This window comes from Heptranchias perlo, chromosome 2 (assembly GCF_035084215.1).
Source record: "Heptranchias perlo isolate sHepPer1 chromosome 2, sHepPer1.hap1, whole genome shotgun sequence".
Classification (NCBI taxonomy): Eukaryota; Metazoa; Chordata; class Chondrichthyes; order Hexanchiformes; family Hexanchidae; genus Heptranchias; species Heptranchias perlo.
Genome location: NC_090326.1, coordinates 143,013,545 through 143,037,020, shown reverse-complemented (window position 1 = coordinate 143,037,020; position 23,476 = coordinate 143,013,545). Strand labels below are relative to the sequence as shown.

At 48.6% G+C, this 23,476-nt stretch overlaps 1 long non-coding RNA gene across 2 annotated transcripts in view; it reads right to left on the bottom strand.

Annotated features, from left to right (window-relative positions):
* Positions 1 to 20,860, bottom strand: part of LOC137334483 (uncharacterized) — a 79,040-nt gene extending 58,180 nt beyond the window's left edge. For both annotated transcript variants that reach the window (XR_010966162.1, XR_010966161.1), the window contains exons 1-2: positions 20,474 to 20,860; positions 19,345 to 19,446 (exon numbers count right to left, since the gene is read on the bottom strand). This is a non-coding gene — a long non-coding RNA (uncharacterized lncRNA). The remainder of the gene's footprint in view (positions 1 to 19,344; positions 19,447 to 20,473) is intronic.
* Positions 20,861 to 23,476: the final 2,616 nt, after the last annotated feature.

The window sequence follows — 23,476 nt, the reverse complement described above, 5'->3', positions numbered from 1 at the left end:
TGTTGTTGCACGCCCACCTGCACAGCAGGAGGGAGGGCTACCGCAGAGAGAGACGCATCGCAGAGGGCACTACCCTCGCCACAGGGTCCACAGACCGAGGCGCAGCTCCCCGGACCTCTCCGAGCAGCAGTGCACAGGGAGGCGCAGATTCGCTCGACATGTAGTCGTGGAGATCTGCAGGCTCTTTCATGCCGAGCTGCTCCTGGCTGGCCCCAGCACCAACTGCTTACATGTCGCTGTCAAAGTCACCACTGCCCTCCACACCTTCTCCTCCGCATCCTTCCAGGGTGCAGCCGGCTACACCGCCGATGTCTCTCAGTCGCCTGCGCGGACGAGCCCTGCAAATACACCTGCACCTACTCTGCAGTAACACGATGGGTGGCATCAGTGGTGGGTCCTCATAGTGATACCCAGGAGCGGGCATTATTGGACACAACGGATAGGATTCGCGGAGACATGGCAGTGGTGGTGTCAATATAATGTGTGCTGTTTGTTGCTCTGAAATTCAATATAGGTAACACCCATGACAAACCCTCAGACACCCTTGTGCACCCCCTTCATGCTCACGACACGTTTGCCTTACGCTGCCTACTGCACATATGTGATGCATGCCCTGTGGCTGCAGCACAGGTGGTGGCAGGTTGAGTGAGGCTGGCCGTGAGGGAGATGCACGGGAGGGTGAGTATGGGATGGAGCAATGAGATTGTATGAGGATTGGGTTGCGTTTTAGTGGCAGGATGAGTACTGGCGAGGTGAGTAGGTGGAGGTAAGATGAGGATGGGGTTTGAGTGGGTATGAAGGGTGATGTGACAGAATAGTGTTGGCGGTGCCGAAGGAGATGTGGGGTGGGGGCAGTGTTGTGGCAGACGGAGTGTAGGGGAAAGACTTTGTGTTCTCACTGCGGCTGACCTACTGCGGTCATTGCAGCGCCTCCTGCACTGTATGCAGGTGGGCGATATGTTGGTGGTGCAGGTGACCCCCTCTGCCACCTCGAGCCAGGCCTTCTTGGTGGCAGAGGCAGGCCGCTTCCTCCCGCTCGCCGGGGGGAAGATCTGTGTCCTCCCCCTCCTCCTCACCCCATCTGATGATACCTGGGGTGAGGCATCATTAAACTGGGAGGAGCCTTCCCCCTGGGCTGCTCCATGCTGCAATTTGTTCCATTGGTTGCAGCATCTGTCAGTGGAGGACTGCCCCTTTAACTAGAGAGCCTCCAGCTAACAGATCGTACTGCGCATGCGCAGCCCGCCCGACGCGCAGGCCAGCGCCGTGGACCCCGGAGGAGCAGGTAATTGATTCCTATTAGTGGGTTGCCTGCTACGATCGCGCGGGCAACCCACTAATTTCGCCGAGCGTGTTGACCACGCTCCCGGAGGACCACCCGCTGGGAACCCGCAGGCCTGGTAAATTCGGGCCCCAGGAGTCAGAAATCATGGGCTCGATTTTGGGATCGTGTTTCCGGCGGGTTCCCAGCGGGGTGGCCCCGAAAATCCCGATATCCGGTCACGTGACCGGATCGCGTCGAAATCCCGGCCACTTCCGGGTACCGCGCTGACGTGCGGGGCTGCGCGCGCAAGCCACGCTGGTGGGAATCCCGCAGGCAATTAAAGCCAGCGGGATTCCACTTGAGAGTACTTACCTTGCTCGTTGTGGTCAGTTAATGAGCTGAAGCAGCTGTCAAATGAGGAAGTGTGGGATTTTCGGTTCAAGGCAGTGAGTTTCCCACATTGGGGGAAACAGTCCCTCCTCAACCAGGCGTGTTGCAGCCAGCAGCCTGTGGCAGGTGCCAAGGTGCGCTCCACGGGGGAGAGCCCTCACCCACGCAGGAGGCCACCGCGTCACATAGGGCAACCCCTGCCCTCCACCACCCCCCGCCAAGCCAGAGGACAGACCGACACGAAACCGCAGCCCCAGTCCGAGGAACCACCCACCTACCCTGCACAACCCCTCAGACCAACACCTGCCAGATGGGTGGTGCGTGGACACCCTCGGAGGACGAACAGCATGACCAGCCCCAGCAGCCTCGCAGTCCACGCCGTCCGCCGCAGAGACGTGGAGCCCCCCAACACGGTGTTGTTGCACGCCCACCTGCACAGCAGGAGGGAGGGCTACCGCAGAGAGAGACGCATCGCAGAGGGCACTACCCTCGCCACAGGGTCCACAGACCGAGGCGCAGCTCCCCGGACCTCTCCGAGCAGCAGTGCACAGGGAGGCGCAGATTCGCTCGACATGTAGTCGTGGAGATCTGCAGGCTCTTTCATGCCGAGCTGCTCCTGGCTGGCCCCAGCACCAACTGCTTACCTGTCGCTGTCAAAGTCACCACTGCCCTCCACACCTTCTCCTCCGCATCCTTCCAGGGTGCAGCCGGCTACACCGCCGATGTCTCTCAGTCGCCTGCGCGGACGAGCCCTGCAAATACACCTGCACCTACTCTGCAGTAACACGATGGGAGCGTGGTCAACACGCTCGGCGAAATTAGTGGGTTGCCCGCGCGATGGTAGCAGGCAACACACTAATAGGAATCAATTACCTGCTCGTCCGGGGTCCACGGCGCTGGCCTGCGCGTCGGTCGGGCTGCGCATGCGCAGTACGATCTGTCAGCTGGAGGCTCTCCAGTTAAAGGGGCAGTCCTCCACTGACAGATGCTGCAACCAATGGGACAAATTGCAGTATGGAGCAGCCCAGGGGGAAGGCTGCTCCCAGTTTAATGATGCCTCACCCCAGGTATCATCAGATGGGGTGAGGAGGAGGGGGAGGACACAGATCTTCCCCCCGGCGGGCAGGAGGAAGCGGCCTGCCTCTGTCACCAAGAAGGCCTGGCTCGAGGTGGCAGAGGGGGTCACCTGCGCCACCAACATATCGCCCACCTGCATACAGTGCAGGAGGCGCTGCAATGACCGCAGTAGGTCAGCCACAGTGAGAACACGAAGTCTTTCCCCTACACTCCGTCTGCCACAACACTGCCCCCACCCCACATCTCCTTCGGCACCGCCAACACTACTCTGTCACATCACCCTTCATACCCACTCAAACCCCATCCTCATCTTACCTCCACCTACTCACCTCGCCAGTACTCATCCTGCCACTAATACGCGACCCAATCCTCATACAATCTCATTGCTCCATCCCATACTAAACCTCTCGTGCATCTCCCTCACGGCCAGCCTCACTCAACCTGCCACCACCTGTGCTGCAGCCACAGGGCATGCATCACATATGTGCAGTAGGCAGCGTAAGGCAAACGTGTCGTGAGCATGAAGGGGGTGCACAAGGGTGTCTGAGGGTTTGTCCTGGGTGTTACCTATATTGAATTTCAGAGCAACAAACAGCACACATTATATTGACACCACCACTGCCATGTCTCCGCGAATCCTATCCGTTGTGTCCAATAATGCCCGCTCCTGGGTATCACTATGAGGACCCACCACTGATGCCACCCATCGTGTTACTGCAGAGTAGGTGCAGGTGTATTTGCAGGGCTCTTCCGCGCAGACGACTGAGAGACATCGGCGGTGTAGCTGGCTGCACCCTGGAAGAATGCGGAGGAGAAGGTGTGGAGGGCAGTGGTGACTTTGACAGCGACAGGTAAGCAGTTGGTGCTGGGGCCAGCCAGGAGCAGCTCGGCATGAAAGAGCCTGCAGATCTCCACGACTACATGTCGAGCGAATCTGCGCCTCCCTGTGCACTGCTGCTCGGAGAGGTCCGGGGAGCTGCGCCTCGGTCTGTGGACCCTGCGGCGAGGGTAGTGCCCTCTGCGATGCGTCTCTCCCTGCGGTAGCCCTCCCTCCTGCTGTGCAGGTCGGCGTGGAACAACACCGTGTTGGGGGGCTCCACGTCTCTGCGGCGGACGGCGTGGACTGCGAGGCTGCTGGGGCTGGTCATGCTCTTCGTCCTCCGAGGGTGTCCACGCACCACCCATCTGGCAGGTGTTGGTCTGAGGGGTTGTGCAGGGTAGGTGGGTGGTTCCTCGCACTAGGGCTGTGGTTTCGTGTCGGTCTGTCCTCTGGCTTGGCGGGGGGTGGTGGAGGGCAGGGGTTGCCCTATGTGACGCGGTGGCCTCCTGCGTGGGTGAGGGCTCTCCCCCGTGGAGTGCACCTTGGCACCTGCCACAGGCTGCTGGCTGCAACACGCCTGGTTGGAGAGAGACTGTTTCCCCCAGTGTGGGAAACTCACTGCCTTGAACCCAAAATCCCACACTTCCTCTTTTGACAGCTGCTTCAGCTCATTAACTGACCTCAACAAGCAAGGTAAGTACTCTCAAGTGGAACCCCGCTGGCTTTAATTGCCTGCGGGATTCCCACCAGCGGGGCTTGCGCGCGCAGCCCCGCACGTCAGCGTGGTACCCGGAAGTGGGCGGGATTTCATCGCGATCCGGTCACGTGACCGGATATCGGGATTTTCGGGGCCCCCCCCGCTGGAAACCCGCAGGTAACCCGACGCGAAAATCGAGCCCGTAATGTTTAGTTGTGTGCCTAACTCAGTAACAAACCTTCATGCAAGGCAACACCAGGGAATCAGCAACCATAATATTATACTGTTTCAATTGTCTCGAAGAACCAAAGGTCCTGAGAATCTACAGTTAAAAGAAAGCCAGGCTTGCATTTATATATCACCTTTCACGACCTCAGGACGTCCCAAAGCCCATTGAGTTGTAGTCACTGTTGTAATGTAGGACAATTCCAGATTTTAATCGGGCTAACTTTAATAAAATGGCAGAAGTCTTGAAACAAGTCAATTGGTGAACTGTGCTGGGTGGGGAAACAACTGATACTGAATATAAATGGCACACATAGAAGCCATGTACGTCCCTAAAGTCTTAAAGAAGGATGCATAGCAAGAATAAGTGGCTGACTGGTCATGTACAAAGACAATTAAGACTTGAACAAAAATGTTTTCATAGATTAAAAGCAGTTAAGTCCGAGGAAAACAAAGACAAGTACCGAGCACAATTAAGGGAAATTAATGCTGCTATTAGATCAGCTAAAATGTTAATGGAAAAGAGGATAGTGGACAATTTTTAGCTATGTTAAGAGTCAGAGGACCGTTAAAGACTGTACTGGGCCATTGAATGATTGCTCAGGACAGATTTTTTTTTATACGTTCATGGGATGTGGGCGTCGCTGGCAAGGCCAGCATTTATTGCCCATCCTTAATTGCCCTTGAGAAGGTGGTGGTGAGCCGCCTTCTTGAACTGCTGCAGTCGTATGGTGAAGGTTCTCCCACAGTGCTGTTAGGAAGGGAGTTCCAGGATTTTGACCCAGAGACGATGAAGGAACGGCGATATATTTCCAAGTCGGGATGGTGTGTGACTTAAAGGGGAATGTGCAGGCGGTGTTGTTCCCATGCGCCTGCTGCTCTTGTCTACCTAGGTGGTAGAGGTCACGGGTTTGGGAGGTGCTGTCGAAGAAGCCTTGGCGAGTTGCTGCAGTGCATCCTGTAGATGGTAGACACTGCAGCTACAGTGCGCCGGTGGTGAACGGCATGAATGTTTAAGGTGGTGGATGGGGTGCCAATCAAGCGGGCTGCTTTGTCCTGGATGGTTTCAAGCTTCTTGAGTGTTGTTGGAGCTGCACTCATCCAGGCAAGTGGAGAGTATTCCATCACATTCCTGACTTGTGCCTTGTAGATGGTGGAAAGGCTTTGGGGAGTCAGGAGGTGAGTTACTTGCTGCAGAATACCCAGCCTCTGACCTGCACTTGTAGCCACAGTATTTATGTGGTTGGTCCAGTTAAGTTTCAGGTCAATGGTAACCCCCTGGATGTTGATGGTGAGGGATTCGGCGATGGTAATGCAGTTGAATGTCAAGGGGAGGTGGTTAGACTCTCTCTTGTTGGAGATGGTCATTGCCTGGCACTTGTGTGGCGTGAATGTTACTTGCCACTTATCAGCCCAAGCCTGGATGTTGTCCAGGTCTTGCTGCATGCAGGCACTGACTGCTTCATTATCTGAGGGGTTGTGAATGGAAGTGAACACTGTGCAATCATCAGCGAACATCCCCATTTCTGACCTTATGATGGAGGGAAGGTCATTGATGAAGCAGCTGAAGATGGTTGGGCCTAGGACACTGCCCTGAGGAACTCCTGCAGCAATGTCCTGGGGCTGAGATGATTGGCCACCAACAACCACTACCATCTTCCTTTGTGCTAAGTATGACTCCAGCCATTGAAGAGTTCTTCCCCTGATTCCCATTGACTTCATTTTTACTCGGGCTCCTTGGTGCCACACTCGGTCAAATGCTGCCTTGATATCAAGGACAGTTACTCTCACCTCACCTCTGGAATTCAGCACTCTTAGCGATATTAAATGAGTACTTTGCATTAGTCTTCACTCTTGAAGACAATGCTCAACTAATAGCAATAAGTTGTGTTCTTTGCAGTAAAATTATTAACGCGGACAAATTATTTCAACTGGATAGGTTAGGAAGGATCAGCATCATGCTTGCAAGTTACATAAGGGCAGAACTAGGTTGAATGTTACGCGGCTCTTCTTTTCCAGAAGAATATTAGACCTGTGCTGGCTCGTACAGTGAACACTAATTTGCTGTATATCTTCAAGAGGGAGGTGGAACTGGTTCTGGCTGGGAAGGAGATGACATCGTACAAGAGGTAGGCACTCTGTAACATAAGTCGCGGTCAATGTGGTCCACTGGACTAGTTTCGATCGCCTAAAGAAGTGCGGAGAGGAATTTTCCAGATTTTTCTCCCTAATTAGACTGGGTTATTAGCTGCTTTTTTCCCCTCTCCCAGGAGATGGTGAGTAGGGAGTGTCTGTATCGTGCTGCATAAGGTATCACAGTTGTATGGGACAGGCCAGTTGGTTTTTACCTGCCCGGTATTTTTGCATTTTCGTATGAGCACAGGCTCAAACTGGTGAAAGGCAAATCAGGACTGATGTCAGGAAATTCTTTACGCAAAGGTTGATCAGAACATGGAGTGGACTACTGGACAATGCAGTGAAGACAAAAACTCTGAATCAGGTAAGACACAGTTAAATGTTGTGATGTAGGTTTTTTATATGGATGAATAGGCTGGATGGCCTTCTTCATCTGTATCTGTTTTGTGATTTTGTGACTGATCATTATTGCCAAGTACTGAAAGGGGCTTAGTGAAACTCTTTAATAATGGGTGCTATTGTGACACAAAACTAATTATATGATAAAAAGATATATAATTTTTTTTTTAAAAGGCTTGCTGCTTTGAAATTAATTTTAATAAGTGGGTTATGGTATAAATTGGTACGAAAATCGCTTTGCTCTTCCTATTCCCACAATACAGAAATGCTTCATCCTGGATCCAGGCAATGCTGAGTGCATGAAATTATGTGTCACATTACAGAAATGGAAGCAGTCGTGGGAAGGAGCCCAATGTTTGATTCAATAATATCCAAAGTGTTCTGTTAACTTGCGCAGCCACTGCTTTCTCCCAATCAATACAGAACTGCAAGACAGCGGTGATGAAATCTTTACCGTGGGTGCACTTGTAGCTTTTGGTCTGAAGTTGAATCAGTAACTTTAGCCATTTATGGAGTTTCACCCCCCCCACCCACCCCCAGATCAACAAGGTAAATGAAGTCAGTGCTGGAGAATATTACATTTCCCATATCTATAATAGTTTCATGCACTCAACATTGTCTGGAGCTGGACTGAAGCATTTCTGTGCTTTAAGAATATGCAGTGAAATGCACTTGTCATGCCCATTTATACTATGGCTCACTGATTCTGAATAAATTTCAAAGCAAATGCTCGTTGTTAAATTCACTTATTTATCATGCATGCAGTTTGGTGTCACCATCAGTACCCACTTTGGCTCAAGAATTTGACTCTGCTACTTGTTAAGAGCAAAGAAAGGCTTGGAGACATTGGTTGCTGTGGTACAGGTAGACAAGTCAAAAATTTCCCTCTACCATTCAGGTGAAACTTCTTTATCCAGAGAGAGTAGTTAAAATGTGGAACTCGTTACCACATGGGGCAGCATTTTGGCACCCGCTATCGGGTGCGTTCCTGGCGGGGGGGGCCCCGAAAATCGGGAAATCCCGGAGCGGGACCGGAGCCCGCCTCGAACCCGCCCACTTCCGGGTTCTCCACTGACGCGCCGGCGTGCGCGCGCAGCCCCCGCTGGTGGGAATCCCGCAGGCAACTAAAGCCAGCGGGATGCCACTTGAAGCTATTTATTTGGCTTGTTCAGGTCATTAACTGACCTGATTAAGGGATTATGTGAGGAGGGGTGGGATTTTAAAGCAAACTGGGACTGTTTCCCACACTGGGGGAAAACACTCCCAGTTCAAATGGACCTATTGCAGCCGTCAGCCTGTGGCAGCTGCAAAGGTCCATTTGACAGGTGGGGTGGGGGGAGAACCTCACCCATTGCAGGAGGCCACTCTGTCACTTGGGACAAAGTTTGGCCTCCACCACCCTCCTCCTGACAATCAAAGTCATCAACTTGCACACTTACCCCGGGGTCCGGAGACATGTACCTACCTTGCGGACCCCCTCAGATGTACTTCTTCCGGATGGGGGCCGCCGTAGCTGCAGTCATGACCTCGTCGGAGGGCGAACAGCATCACCAGCCTCACCAGCCTCGCCATCCACGCCGTCCACCTCTGACACGTGGAGCTCCACAACAGAGTGCTGTGACACATCCACCTGTACAGCAGGAGGGAGGGCCACCGCAGAGAGAGATGCGTCGCAGAGGGCACTACCCTCGCCACAGGTTCCACAGACCGAGGCTCAGCTTCTTGGACCTCTCTGAGCAGCAGTGCACACGGAGGCTCAGAGTCACTCGACATGTAGTCGTGGACATCTGCAGCCTCCTTCATGCCAAGCTACTCCTGGCTGGCCCAAGCACCATCTTCTTACCTGTCGCTGTCAAAGTCACAACTGCCCTCAACAACCTCTCCTCCGCATCCTTCCAGGGTGCCACCGGGGATATCGCCGAAGTCTCTCAGCCGTCTGCACAAAAGAGCCCTGCAAATACACCTACACCCACTCTGCAGTGACACAATGGGTGGCATCAGTTGTGGGTCTTCATAGTGATCCTCAGGAAAGGGCATTATTGCACAGACCAGACAAGATTCGCGAAGACGTGGCAGTAGTGGTGACAATAATATAATGTTATGTGAGTTGGTCAGAAATTCAATATAAGTAACACCTATGACAAACCCTCAGACACCCTTGTTCATCCCTTTCGTGCTCATGACATGTTGCCTTACGCTGCCTACTGCACATGTGTGATGCATGGCCTGTGGCTGCAGCACAGGTAGTGGCAGGTTGAGTGAGGCTGACCGTGAAAGAGATGCACGAGAGGGTGAGTATGAGATAGAGCCATGAGATTGTATGAGGATTGGGTTGAGTGGTAGTGGCGGGATGAGTACTGGCGAGGTGAGTAGGTGCAGGTACGATGAGGATGAGGTTTGAGTGGGTATGAGGGGTGATGTGACAGAGTAGTGTTGGCAGTGCAGAATGAGATGTGGGGTGGGGGCGGTGATGTGGCAGACGGAGTGTAGGGGAATGAGTAAGTGTACTCACTTTGGCTGACCTACTGAGGTCATTGGAGTGCCTCCTGCACTGTATGCAGGTGGGCGATATGTTGGTGGTGCTGGTGACCTCCTCTGCCACCTCAAGCCAGGCCTTCCTGGTGGCAGAGGCAGGCCACTTCCTCCCGCCCGCCAGGGGGAAGATCTCTGTCCTCCCCCTCCTCCTCACCCCATGTATTGATACCTGGAGTGAGGCATCATTAAACTGGGAGCAGCCTTCCCACTGGGCTGCTCCATGCTGTAATTTTTTCTATTTGTTGCAGCATCTGTCAGTTGAGGACTGCCCCTTTAAATAGAGCTCCTCCAGCTGACAGATCTTACTGCGCATGCGCAGCCCGCCCGACGTGCAGATCAGCAGTGGGGAACCCGGAGGACAAGGTAAGTGGATCCAATTGGGCTACGATCGCGCGGGGAGCTGACTGATTTCGCTGGGCGCGTTACCCACGCGCCCGATAGCCCCCCCGCCGAGAACCCGCAGCCCTGGTAACATCGGGCCCATGGAGTAGTTGAGGTGAATATCATAGATGTATGTAAGATGAAGCTAGATCAATACTTGAGGGAGACGGAATAGGACGATATGCTGATAGAGTTAGATGAAGCATAAACACTGGTATCGACCAGTTGGGCCGAATGGCCTGTTTCTGTGCTGTAAATCCTATGTAATTCTATATAATGCCAGGCACAGAAGAGAAGAATGAAATGCCAGTTCATTAAATGATGGTTACCTTTCTATTTGGAGATCTACATACAACAGACAGAGTCCCAGTTGATCTCATTGTCTGGGGGACAAAAGTCCACAGGCCAGTGATGTGTGTACTTCTGCTTTTTGATATCTCAGACTGGAATTCCCTCTTTGCAGCAGGTGGTGACACGTCGGGACTTCTGCCCGCACCTCTGACCCCATCGTAATTCTGACTTATTATCCTAGTTTGGGGTTAATTTGGCATAAAGGGAGACTCTCAGCAGGATTCCTGCCACCAAGCGAGAGACCACTGCTGCCAACAAGGGAAATCCTGGTGGTGCTGTTGCTGGACCGCTACGGCACCCTAGACAGTAGGAGAACAGATTAAAGTGGCAGAAGAGCCCCGAAAATGTAAACCAATTTTACTGAAGGCCTCGGCTAAAATTAAGTCCTTCAGCAGATAGGAAATTTGACCAAAATGGAGGGAACGGAGGCCTTCAGTAGGCATACTCCCTCCATTTATAACATTTATGGCCATCGCCACCACTACCCTGGGCCTACTGCAGCATTTCACTGGGCAGTCTCAGGGAATGGCAGTAAGAGAGATGGATGAGAGGGAAATGGGCCAGGAAACTGGGCCCCACACTACCGACCAGTATTTACAAGCAGTGGGAAAGTGGAGGCTAGTAGCGGTTCCTGAAAGGGCAGAGTAAAGGGAAATGAAGCAGGGAGGTGTTGGGAGGCCTTGTCACCCAATTTGCTCCATTTGGTGCCACAATCCAGCCCGATTTTGGGTGGGATCTCCAGCCCTCTATGTTAACATGCAATGCCACAAGACTAGGCAAAATACCTTAACGCTAACCTGAGAACAGAGGTTACCCACTGCATTAGTGTGAATTTTCCATTTCCACACCATTCTAGTAGCCCTTCTAAATGGCATGACTAATTTTCCACCAGTTAGTCCTGAATTCTGGATCGTTTTGTGCTGGGGGCCTCGGAACAGGGCTTGAGCTTCACAAACTCATTGCGCTTGGAACCGGCAGAAACAAAGCAGACATTTTTCCCATGTGGGCTGGAGCCTGACCCAGATTTAAGAAGTAACATGTGTTCCAATTATTATTGAGCTCATTCCTCCATTCTTGGCAATTTATGAAGTGGACAATAAACAGTAATTGTGACTTTATTAAACCTCATTGGCTCTGATATTCTCACTGCCAAAATTTACCCAGCATTAAAAGCATAGACAGCATATACAGCATTCACGTGGCCCATTGCTGGTGGTATGATATCATGCAGAGAGAAGTAAATCACAAGATACATTTTTAGCACAGTGTGAACCTGCCTGAGATTTTCAGAGTCAAGATGTGATAATATGCAGTGGGTTAAATTAAAGAACCATGATCAGCAGGAACAGCTGAAATCCTTGTTATTTGAAAGGACCCTGTAGGTCAACCACTGTGTTTTCAAAAATGTAGAAATTCATGAGTTTTTTTTATTCATTCATGGGATGTGGGTGTCGCTGGCAAGGCCAGCATTATTGCCCATCCCTAATTGCCCTTGAGAAGGTGGCAGTGAGCCACCTTCTTGAACCGCTGCAGGCCGTGTGGTGAAGGTTCTCCCGCAGTGCTGCTAGGAAGGGAGTTCCAGGATTTTGACCCAGCCACGATGAAGGAACGGCGATATATTTCCAGGTCGAGATGGTGTGTGACTTGAAGGGGAAAGTGAAGGTGGTGTTGTTCCCATGTGCCTGCTGCCCTTGTCCTTCTAGGTGGTAGAGGTCGCGGGTTTGGGAGGTGCTGTCGGAGAAGCCTTGGCGAGTTGCTGCAGTGCATCCTGTGGATGGTACACACTGCAGCCACAGTGTGCCGGTGGTGAAGGGAGTGAATGTTTAGGGTGGTGGATGGGGAGTCAATCAAGCGGGCTGCTTTGTCCTGGACGTTGTCGAGCTTCTTAGTGTTGTTGGAGCTGTACTCATCCAGGCAAGTGGAGAGTATTCCATCACACTCCTGACCTGTGCCTTGTAGATGGTGGAAAGGCTTTGGGGAGTCAGGAGGTGAGTCACTTGCTGCAGAATACCCAGCCTCTGACCTGCTCTTGTAGCCACAGTACTTACGTGGCTGGTCCAGTTAAGTTTCTGGTCAATGGTGACCCGCAGGATGTTGACGGTGGGGGATTCAGTGATGGCAATGCCGTTGAATGTCAAGGGGAGGTGGTTAGACTCTCTCTTGTTGAAGATGGTCATTGCCTGGCACTTGTCTGGCGCAAATGTTATTTGCCACTTATCAGCCCAAGCTTCTTGCTGCATGCGGGCATGGACTGCTTCATTATCTGATTGGTGGCGAATGAAACTGAAAACTGTGCAATCATCAGCGAACATCCCCATTTCTGACCTTATGATGGAGGGAAGGTCATTGATGAAGCAGCTGAAGATGGTTGTGCCTAGGACACTGCCCTGAGGAACTCCTGCAGCAATGTCCCAGGGCTGAGAAGATTGTCCTCCAACAACCATTTCCATCTTCCTTTGTGTTAGGTATGACTCCAGCCACTGGAGAGTTTTCCCCCTGATTCCCATTGACTTCAATTTTACTAGGGTTCCTTGGTGCCACACTCGGTCAAATGCTACCTTGATGTTAAGGGCAGTCACTCTCACCTCACCTCTGGAATTCAGCTCTTTTGTCCATGTTTGGACCAAGTCTGTAATGAGATCTGGAGCCGTTTCAACAATGTGATCTTTAAACACGAGCGTCAATATCATGATTGGACTGAAAAGATCCTATCAAAATTATAAACTAGCAACATTGAATAGTTCTGCCACTTTCACCATGATTGACCCAATAATTCAATTGATCTCTTAATCCTTTGACTCTTAGGAACATAGGAATTGCTAAACGAAGAAAAGACCACGTCCATCTAGTTTGCCTTCTACCATCCTGGTAGTCGCATGATACAATAATAATGGAGTTGTTGACTAATCAAAGAAATCAATCTCTATCAATCAGTCTTCAATAGACCCAGAAACAACACGAGGAAAACCCCAGTGGTGGAGAGCTTTGGGAACCATAGGTCCAAAGTTACCTTTTTCCTCCCAAGCATGCTACAATTATCACATGTCTTGCCTCAAATTATTCATATATTTTATCCACTACCCATCCTATTACATGACAACTCATTAGTCTCTAAATGAGCGTACCAATAATCAACATGTGAGTGAATAAGTCAGCACCAAAAAAGTGCACCCTTTCCTGTATGACTCTAATCTCCATGAGTAACAAAGTCCCATGTCACTGCACATTCTACTTTAATGCAATGAAGTCCAAAGTGTATACAAACCAACCTACTCTTTACTAACACAGTTCTTCACTCAGTGAGTACACATGACATTCTATGACCTATACTAGTGCATGTCTTAGGTATAACCTGAGAGCCAGATCCCATGCTCTACAAAAGGGTCATGGGGTTCAGGTGGCCCTTATCTCATGGCAGCTTGTTCTGGGTAGGGAGCTGTATCTCCAGAACTTGCTCTTGGACAACCTGGTAACACCTCCAAAATTCCATTGGCGTGGTGCTCTGAGGGCAACACCAAGGCCCTGGCATATGCTGATGTCCTGAGAGGTGGACTCCAGCTGTCACCATTCCACTGGGCCCTGTATCTGTGGCCTACTGATCAGTGGGATGCCACTGTTCCTTATTTAAATTATTATGTCCCATTCTGCTGCTGAAGTGTGCAATCAGAACTGTTGTTTAAAGGCCCCACTCCAGTTTCCTAGTACTCCAGCAAATTACATCCATTTTACGCACAAATTACACCAATGACTACTCCAATTTGTATGCAATTGAGCTGATCCAGGAAACTCTTGTGTAACAACCTCTCCAGACCACCAGATGGGTGCAAATCTTTTTCATTTTTGTAACAGTGACGCAAATCACTGTGAGGAAATTTACCTCCATGCTATCTCGATCTGGTCAGAAGAGAGAACTATTGATTCACACTTTGGTTTGTGTTATTTTATGATTAGATTTTGGGCAGCATGGGGACAATCCTGAACATAAGACAAGGGGGCCACCGCTTACAGGAATGGTCAATGCAGCCAAACCTGAGAGAATGCCTGAGGCAGACCCAAAATTTGTAACAGTGAGGTACAGGAATACATTGGCAGAATATTTTAAAGGCAAGAATTGAAACATTTGGCCCACAGTAGAGGTGCTTAGGCGTTGAATTTTGATACTAAATTATATTAAATTAAAACAATGCAATGCATTTGATTTTTCCATCTAATTTTCATAAAGGAAGCATCTTGTATAGGTTTCATGAGTATAAAGATGTGTGACATCTCCAGGTTTGCAAAGTGAATCAGTTCAATGGAATGAGCTAAAACATGAACTTCAATCAATAACTTGCTGTCTTTTGCACTTCGTTTGTGGCTTCATTACACATAAAATTATTCTGCAGTGCGGATAGCAATCGTTAGGTAATATTATGTTAGCAGCACTCTTTAAAAGACCCTGATGCATCACCAGCTTTTCTTTCTCCCACTTTGAAAATGTTGCCCTTGTGAATAAGGTTGACTTTTTGATCCGTATATTACCCACTTTCAAATTTCAATAAAAAATATAATCTATTATATATTTCCTAAACTATTTCTAGAGCTTCTTCCTTTGCATCAACCATTATCTCCTGCCACAATAATTCTTCTATCTCCCTGGAGGGCGAAGTAATCTAGGCCCAGACTTTCCCCTGTCCACCAACACACCTGCTGTGCTGTCACGTGACATTCACATTCAGGGGAGGTTTATCTGTCACTTTAACTTCTTCCTGAAATGCAGGCACCTTTGCCGCAAAATGTTATACGAGTGGCCCAGGTTAAAACCACAAATAAAATACTGCGGATGTTGGAAATCTGAAGCGAAAACAGAAAATGCTGGAAACACTCATAAGGTCAGGCAGCGTCTTTAAAGAAAGGAAAAGTTTTAACATTTCAGAAAACAAAGTGATTACGAATGTCAAGAATGTAAGTTATGACGAAAAGTTAAGGGAGTTGGGATCGTTCGAGAATTTCAGGCGGCCAAATTGAAGTTTTCTAGATTACGAAGAGGACTGACAAAAGGTGACAGTTCTTTTATTTATGCACCAAAATGATGGCTAAAAGCTCATAGTTCAGGACACCATCAAGAAGTATGGTGATGGGAGATGCTTGTTAAAGACTCAAAGTAAGAAGCTTTATAGTTTAGTCAATACATAATAGTTAGATTATGTAATTTAAAATGTTCAAATGGCTTGAATACAAAAATAAAAAGTCAATCTTACTTTGACTTTTTATTTTTGTAGAGGCAACATCTCCAAAGTGCAAAAAGAAAACTTAGCAATGCGTCAAGGGGCTTGTTAATTTAGTTTTAACTATTGCCATTCTCATTGCAGAATAATTTTCTGTGTAATCTAAAATTTAGGCCCAATTCAGGTTCAAATGTTTGGGGTGTGGGCGTTGTACATGTCTAGTGGGGCAATGAATTACATTTGCCATCAAGAGTTAAATGAAGACATACTGATTAGATGAAGTCAAACTTAGGCTTTAAAAGCCTAAAAATTGTAGGAGAAAGGAAAAACTGAATGAGGTGTGAGTTCTATAGTTATGAGGTGCTGGAAAAAATAAATTAGAGTAAGTGGCAGTGTGATGAGTCTTGATTTGAACGTGGTAAAGATGTAGGGAGGTGGAAGAGCATCTACAACTGTGCAATTTGAGGTTGGAAGGAGCAAGATAGGAAAATTCAGAGGAACACTGACTATAAGAGTGTTGATAAAAGAGGGAGAGGCAAAAAACATTTTTACAGAGAAAAAGGTTGGAGGCCAGAGGTGGGAGAGAGATCACCTGTCAGTCAACAAATTATATGGTGAGGGGTTCAAAACAGGAAGGTAGGAGTAGAAAGGAAAGTCTGTGGAGCATCTTTACACAACGCTCTAAACATTTAGCCTGAAATATTAATATTTCAACAATACTAAAGACAAGAAAATCTTTGAAATCATACTACAAGCTCAGTGTGTAAGGAAGCTCCCTTATGCTCTTACCCCATTTATATTTCAGCATGGCCTGAAGGCATCTCTGGTGTCAGACCTCTGCAGTATAAATGAGGTGGTAGAAGTGCTTTTGGAGGCACCAAGACGCATCTCATAAAGAAGGTTTTTAAGGGGCCTCTAGAGACAATTGCAATTGCCAAATGTAAATAGCTGCCAGTGGCAGCCGATCCCCACTGTCCTCTGGCCAAGAGTGGGCTGACCTCAAACCTGGATCGGCAGGTAGGAAATGTGATTTTCAGATCAACTGTCTGTACAAATTTTCTGCTGACTTTGAGGAAGAGCCACGAGCAGAAATGTGAGCTCACATGCATTGTGCATGCAATGCATCAAATGCATTGCATTGTTCACATGCATTGCATGTGAACTTTTTCACCCAGAGGGTGGTTGGAGTCTGGAACTCACTGCCTGAAAGGGTTGTGGAGGCAGGAACCCTCACAACATTCAAGAAGCATTTGGATGAGCACTTGAAATGCCATAGCATACAAGGCTACGGACCAAATGCTGGAATATGGGATTAGAGTAGACAGGGCTGATGGCCGGCGCGGACACGATGGGCCGAAGGGCCTCTATCCGTGCTGTATAACTCTATGACTCTATGACAATCGTGTTTTTTTTTTAATTGTCCTCATCAAGACGAGGGATATTAGTGCTGGGGAATGGAGCCCTTTCTATTGCAGGCACGCAGTGGCCAGCATTGCCAGGTCAAATAAAACACAGCCAGATGCAGAGTAAAGCTCCCTTTACTCAGCCCAAACAATTTGCTTCAGTTCCAATCTCAGAAGAAAACATCCTATGATGTCTCTAAGTGACCACGACAGCGTCCACGACACCACACAACCCTGCCACGGTAACCTCTGCAAGACATGCCAGATCATCGACACAGATACCACCATCACACGAGAGGACACCACCCACCAGGTGCATGGTTCATACTCCTGTGACTCGACCAACATTGTCTATCTCATACGTTGCAGGAAAGGATGCCCCAGAGCATGGTACATTGGCGAGACCATGCAGACGCTGCGACAACGGATGAACGGACACCGCGCAACAATTGCCAGACAGGAGGGTTCCCTCCCAGTCGGGGAACACTTCAGCAGTCAAGGACATTCAGCCACCGACCTTCAGGTAAGCGTACTCCAAGGCGGCCTTCGAGACACACAACAACGCAAAATCGTCGAGCAGAAATTGATAGCCAAGTTCCGCACCCATGAGGACGGCCTCAACCGGGATCTTGGGTTCATGTCACGCTACACGTAACCCCACCAGCGAACAAAAGCTATCTGTTTTTAATATAACGGGTCATTTGCTGGCTTTCTCTGCCTTCCGGATGTTTCTGCCTCTCTCTCTGTTTTTTTTTCTGTTTGTTTTTTTTTGTTGACTGTATATTCGGGGGCTCTGTAGATAACACCTCTCTGTCTGAACACTGTGATTGCCTTGGCAACGGGCAGTTACAAAGACTATCTGTAATCACCATGTATTGTTCTGTGATTTATAAATGCGTAGGCTTCGAGGAGTTCCTGACATTTACCTGAGGAAGGAGGAAGCCTCCGAAAGCTTGTAAATTTCAAATAAAATCGTTGGACTATAACTTGGTGTTGTAAAATTGTTCATAATTGTCAAGCCCAGTCCATCACCGACATCTCCACATCGTCTCTAAGTGAGACTGCCAAGCAGTGCTGAATTTGATTGTTTTATGCTGTTGGCCCAATCCCACTAGTGGCTGAATGATGCTGCCCCAACTCAATTTGCACTGGACCCTTATATGCAGCAGACAGAGGAGACTTTAATCTGGGATGGATTTAAGACTAGTTTTCAGAGGTGAGAGACTAATCTAACTCAGTACACCCCCCCTTTCCTTGTACAATTGTGATTTTTACGTACTGCAATAAGCGTTATTAGTTAAGATCATGACTATTAATTACGGTCTAAGCTGTGGGGATTCAGGACCAATCTTGGGAACGGATAATAAATTGGCTGAAGGGTAGAAAACAATGGGTTCTTGTTCGAGGAGTTATGTCGGGGTGGGAGGAATCGGTGTTACGACCACTACAGTTTTTAATTTACATCAACAACTTGGATTCAGAAACTTAATGTAAATTGGTCAAATCTGCAGATAATACCAAGCTAGGAGGGACAGTGGAATTGCAGGAGGCAGCTCAGAATGTACAGAATATGTTGGACAAAATATGTATGTGGGCAGAACAATGGCAGATGAAGTTTAAGGCAGACAAGTACTGCACAAAGGAAAGAAAAATAAGCAAAACATGTTCTCCATGAATGGTGATGTAAAAGCTAAGGAAGAATATGAAAGAAATCTGGGAGTTTCAGTAGACTCGACGCTAAACATGTCTAACCAATGCAGAGCAGCGATCAACGAAGTAAATAGAATATTGAACTATATAATCAAAACAATAAAATAAAAATCAGAGGATGCAATGCTCAAACTGTATAGTGCTCTGCTCAGACTGCACTTTGAGTACTATGTCCTGCTTTGGTTACTGAGATACAAAGGAGACATTCAACCATTGGAGGCAATCCAGAGAATAGCCACGAAGCTGATCCCTAGAGTCAAAAGTCTAACTTAGGAGGGAAGTCTGGAGAAACATGGGCGATTTTAACCCTACCTGCCTGGGAGAAACCAGGTAGATGGGCATTTAAAATGCCCCAGGTTACTTGGCCGCCAGAAAGCCACATGGATCCCTCCGATCGCGATTTTCACTCGGTCTTCTAGCCTCACACCCAAAACTGGCGGGATCCTTCTTTAAATACACAGATCGGGGCCCAATGATGTTATCAGGCCCTGACTGTAATTTTAACTCTGGCCTGAGCAGGGAAGCCACTGCGAATTTCCTGCCAAGTGAAGGCCAGTCAGGACCTGTCGGGAAGAAGAGGCCAAAAGATTTACACATTCCTCTGTGGTACAAGAGGAGCAGGAGTGCTTCTCTGGGTCCCAAAAGGAAAGTTTAGATATTCCTTGCTCCAGATTCCCCACCACCACCCCCGCCCCCCGCCCCGCTCCCCAACCGCGAGACACCCCCGGAACCCCCGTCCTCACATTTACCCGAGTCCCCGCATGGCCAAGGGCTGCCCGGTTTTCCACAGACCAGCAGTCGGTTCCTGCCCTTTCTGGATGGGAAGTTGGCTGGCAGCATGTTATTAAGGCCTGGTGATTAAAATCAAATTAATAAAAGGTAAATTTAGGACTGATGTCAAGAAATTCTCCACGCAAAAAATGATCAACATATAGAATCGACTTTCAGATAGAGTCATAGATTCGAAACCCTTGGAATCATTTAATAAATAATTGGATGCTGCAGTGAGGGGACCTTTGGGTCTTTCTGATTGAATGAATTAAGATGGGACTGATCCATAACATTCCTGATATTGCAACTTTTGAACAGTTCCACTTGTGATTATGCACATGTGCAGGGCTGCAATATTGCCAGCAATGGCACATTCAGCAGATATTCTGAATATAATATAAACGGGTATAGCAAAAATATGTAAAGGGGAATTTTAACTCTCTCCGATTGGTGAGAAAAGAACAGGGGAGCAGTTAAAATGGAGCAACTCCATTTCACGCTTCATTCTTGCTGATTCTGGCATATTCAGTGAGGTACAGTACTGTATATGGTATCAGATGTTTCAGTGTATATTGGCTTCAAATGAGACATCAGCTGAGTTTGGTCACTATAATGCTATTTACCTCACTTCCCCTTAAATGCATCAATGCTATTTGCCTCAACTACTCCTTGTGGTAGCGAGTTCCACATTCTAACCACTCTCTGGGTAAAGAAGTTTCTCCTGAATTCCCTATTGGATTTATGGTCCCTAGTTTTGGTCTTCTCTATGTTTACCCTATCAAACCCTTTCATAATTTTAAAGACCTCTATCAGGTCACCCTTCAGCCTTCTCTTTTCTACAGTAATGAGCCCCAGCCTGTTCAATCCTTCCTGATAGGTATAACCTCTCAGTTCTGGTATCATCCTTGTAAATTGTTTTCGTGTCGCAGATATTGCTGATGTCTCCTGTGCGTTTGTGACCCGATTAGCCATGCATGTCATACAGTGTCAGCGCTGGAAACGTAGCATCGGTAGGAAGCGGCAGGTAATTTGAATTACCACAGTGGTGAGCGTTCCACTGTTTGTCATTTTCTGTCTCGTGCTCTGACATCTGGACTGATTACTCACATGATGGTTAATTTGTGGCTGATAATCGCACTCCGTCTCCTAATAAACTTCTCATCAGGTGACTGGAGCTGTCACTTCACCTTGGCTGTGAGCAATGCCTCGCTGAACTGCCAGCTCAATTCAGGAAAAGGGGCTGCCACACGTCAGTCACGCCATGTATGATAACGTGGGGAAACCTCAGAAGACAGTTGTTCAATAATCCACCTTCACAATTCATTAGGTTATATTTTAAAAGGGAATGATTGCTGGGAGGATTCATTAATAATCAATTGGCCCGGGGAGCAAATCTTGTTATCTCCAGGAAACGGATCTCAGGTCCTGAGATCGGAGACATTAATGGGCTCTCGGGAAAAAGGAGAAAAATGCTGGAAATACACAGCAGGTTTGTCAGCTTCTGAAAATAGAACAAGAAAGAAACAGGTTAATAAAAGCGGAGGAGGCAAAATGGGGGTGAAGATGGTCTTCAATCCCACCTGATCTTCTCCCGTGGTTCAAACCTCACTCCAGATACATGAGTACATAATCTAGGCGGGTACTTCAATGCAGTACTGAGGGAGTGCTGCATTATCTGAGGTGCGATCTTTCGGATGAGACATTAAACTGAGGTCCCATCTGTACTATATGAAGAAGAGCAGGGGAGTTCTATAGGATGTCTTGGCCAACACTTATCCCTCAACCTAAAACAGATGATCTGGTTGTGGGAACTTTGCGTAAATTGGCTATCACATTTCATACATTACAACAGTGATTGCACTACAAAAGTACCTCATTGGCTATAAAGTGCTTTGGCACGTCCTGAGGTTGTGAAAGGTGCTATAGACATGCAAGTCTTTCTTTCTTTGTCCGGCTCAGTGAGACTGCCCTTGCTTGGTTGCACTCTTATCTATCTGATCATAGCCAGTCCATCTCCAGCATTGGCTTCTCTTCCCACTTCCACGCTATTACCTCCAGAGTCAAATAAGGAACTATCCTTGGCCGCCTCCTTTTCCTCATCAACGTGCTGCTCCTTGGCGACATCATATGCAGACATGAAGTCAGGTTCCACATGTATGCTGACAACAGCATCCTACACCATCCAGGACAAAGCAGCCCGCTTGATTGGCACCCCATCCACCACCCTAAACATTCACTCCCTTCACCACCGGCGCACAGTGGCTGCAGTGTGTACCATCCACAGGATGCACTGCAGCAACTCGCCAAGGCTTCTTTGACAGCACCTCCCAAACCCGCGACCTCTACCACCTAGAAGGACAAGGGCAGCAGGCACATGGGGATAGCACCACCTGCATGTTCCCCTCCAAGTCACACACCATCCCGACTTGGAAATATATCGCCGTTCCTTCATCGTCGCTGGGTCAAAACCCTGGAACTCCCTTCCTAAAAGCACTGTGGGAGAACCTTCACCACACGGACTGCAGCGGTTCAAGAAGGCGGCTCACCACCACCTTCTCAAGGGCAATTAGGGATGGGCAATAAATGCTGGCCTTGCCAGCGACGCCCACATCCCAAAAAAAACATTGATGCATTTTGGTAGGAAGAATGAGGTGACACAATATAAACTAAACGGTTCAATTTTAAAGGGGCTGCAGGAACATAGAGACCTGAGGGTGTACGTACACAAAACTTTGAAGGTGTCAGGACAAGCTGATAAGGCTATTAAAAAAGCATATAGGATCCTTGGCTCCCAGTTTCCAGTGCCTCAAAATTAAAATTCTCATCCTTGTGTTTAAATCGCATCATTGCCTCACTCCTTCCTATCTTGGTAATCTCCTCCAACATTCCCTGAAATTCTCTGTTCCTCTGACTCCATCCTCTTCTGCATTCCCCCTTCCTTCACCCCCAAAATTGGCAGCCGTGCTTTCAGCCATCTACGCACCACGCTCTAGAAGTTCCTCCCTAAATCCCTCTGTCTCTCCACCTCCTTCTCCTCCTGTAGGACCTTCCATAGAACGCACGTCTTTGACCAAGCTTTTGGTTACCCCTCTTAATATCTCCTTCTTTGGCTCCTGCACCGTTACCTCTGGAGTCCCCCAAGGATCTATCCTTGGGCCCCTTGTATTTCTCATCTGCATGCTGCCCCTCAGCGACATCATCTGAAAACACTTTGTCAGGTTCCACATGTAAGCCGATGACACCCAGCTCTACCTCACCTCCACTTCTCGCGACTCCTCCACTGACTCTGTATTGGCAGACTGCTTGTCTGATACCCGGTCCTGGATGAGGAGAAATTCCTCCAATTAAACAATGGGACGACCAAAGCCATTGTCTTTGGCCCCCACCATAAACTCCGTTCCCTAACCATCGAGACTATCCCCCTCCCTGGCCAGTGTATTAGGCTGAAGCCTGACTGTTCACAACCTTGGTGTCCTATTTGACCCTGAGCTGAGCTTCCGACCCCATAAACTCCACATCACATGGACTACCTACTTCCACCTCTGTAATATCGCCCGTCTCCGCCCCTGCCTCAGCCCATCGGATGCTAAAATTCTCATCTCTGCTTTTATTACTTCCAGACTCGACTATTCCAATGCTCTCATGGCTGGCCTCCATTTTCCCACCCTCCATAAATTTGAGCACTTCCAAAACTATGCTGCCTGTATCCTAACTCGCACCAAGTCCTGTTCATCCATCAGTCCTGTGCTCATTGACCTACATTGGCTCCCAGTCCACCAATGCCTCGAATTTAAAATTCTCATCCTTATGTTCAAATCCCTCCATAGTCTCGTCCCTCCTTATATCTATAACCTCCTCCAGATCTAGAACCCTCCAAGAACTCTGCGTTCCTCCAACTCTGGCCTCGTGCATCCCCAATTTCCTTTGCCCTACTAGCCATGCTGTCACCCGTCTAGGCCCTAAGCTTTGGAATTCCCTCCCTAAACCTCTCCGCCTCCCCATCTCCCAGTCTTCCTTTAAGACCATCCTGAAAACCTACCTCTTTGGCCAAGCTTTTAATCACCCTTCCTAATATCACTTGTAACACCTGTACAGTATCAAATTTTGTCT